This window comes from Octopus bimaculoides, chromosome 7 (genome assembly GCF_046866305.1).
Source record: "Octopus bimaculoides isolate indiv1 chromosome 7, ASM4686630v1, whole genome shotgun sequence".
In the NCBI taxonomy this organism is placed as follows: domain Eukaryota; kingdom Metazoa; phylum Mollusca; class Cephalopoda; order Octopoda; family Octopodidae; genus Octopus; species Octopus bimaculoides.
Genome location: NC_142934.1, coordinates 2,808,810 through 2,809,453, shown reverse-complemented (window position 1 = coordinate 2,809,453; position 644 = coordinate 2,808,810).

Sequence of the window (644 nt, the reverse complement as noted above, 5' to 3'; positions counted from 1 at the left end):
CTAATTAATTAAGATTCTATAAGATAAATGGAACACTTAAAGTTAAAAATAAAAGAACCTGAAATATTTCTATTAGCTCCACCTTTCTCACTTATTTCATTTGGGGGTTGGCAGCATAATTACCCTTATGATCTTTAAACGTAATCTATGGTTCACCAAACGCTAAGATTTTTATTCTGTTGCTTATCTTTTAACTTGTTGCTATGTTTCTGGATTCTAAATTAACACTATGGTAAGTCCTGCATGTGTGTGTGTGTGTGTGTGTATCTGTGTTTGTCCCCCCCCCCCCCACATCATCGCTTCACGACCAATGTTGGTGTGTTTACATCCCTGTAACTTAGCGGTTCGGCAAAAGAAACCGATAGAATAAATACTAGGCTTACAAAGAATAAGTCCTGGGGTCGACTTGTTCAACTAAAAAGGCGGTGCTCCAGCATGGCCGCAGTCAAATGACTGAAACAAATAAAATAATAAAAGAATATATAGATGTGTGTGTGTGTGTGTGTTTGTATGTATGTACATATATATGACCTGCAACAAAAGATTGCACACGTACTTCAAATCATTCTATTTCTTGTTTGTTTTATCTTGCTTCTTACTTCATTTTCATAAAGAGTTGATCACGAAATGTCTTTTTCCTCTTT